Source organism: Protopterus annectens, chromosome 8.part0 (genome assembly GCF_019279795.1).
Source record: "Protopterus annectens isolate FY-2018-M chromosome 8.part0, PAN1.0, whole genome shotgun sequence".
NCBI lineage: Eukaryota > Metazoa > Chordata > Ceratodontiformes > Protopteridae > Protopterus > Protopterus annectens.
Window position 1 is genome coordinate 1,184,917,175 of NC_056741.1, and position 940 is coordinate 1,184,918,114.

Here is a 940-nt window from a genome sequence, read left to right on the forward strand (position 1 = left end):
TGTTTGCTCCGATATGTATATTTCTGTACTATGCATGGCTGTAAGTATGTTCTGCCCTGGTACATCTGACAGTTCTACAGAGCAGGTTCCACTTTGGCCGTTCAGACTGGTGGCGGCCCTATGGACCCTATATGTAGACCTATCACATGTGTCAAGGCAACACATACCCACAGCATACCTCTCAACTGTCCCTGATTTTCAGGGCCGTCCCTGATTTTGAATCCTACTTTTAACTCTGTCCCTCTTAATCCCTCCTAAAACTAGTGAGGTTTGAGGAAAGGTGGTGAATTACACTTAATGAATAATGACAACAATTAAGAGTTACAAACTTCTTTTACCTCAGAAAATGTGTATTAATTCATATGCTCTGATTCTGTCAATGTTTCCTGATATTAACATATCCATGGTTTCTCCTGCACACCCATGTTGAGTTTCCCCGCATAACAGACATTATACACCTGATATCGCAGCCATGACACACCTTTACACATTGCCCTCTCATGAGCATTGGGGCCCTACACACATTTTGTACCACCTTGTGTATTCACAGGCTCACCATCCATTCATATTTGCACATAAGTGCCTTTCCTGGTGTTATGGATTATGAACAATTTGCAGGTTACAAGTGTAGGTAGTCACAACATGTCCTACATTCCGTCTCTGTACAATGTTGACGTAGCACTTCAACGATGTTATGGCCACTGGTATAGCCCTGCCTCTGGTGTGGAGAGTGGTTCTCTACCCACACTTGAGCAGCTTTATGTGACATACGCTGCGAGCACTTCATAATGCCTAACATGCTCTGGATTCCCTTCACAACCCTTAGGTTTGCTTTCATTTTTCAGCGTTCCTAACATATATATATGTGTATATATAGATAGATATGTAGCTATATAATTGCATATTTCTGTTATGTCTGTGGATATTTCTCTATACACAC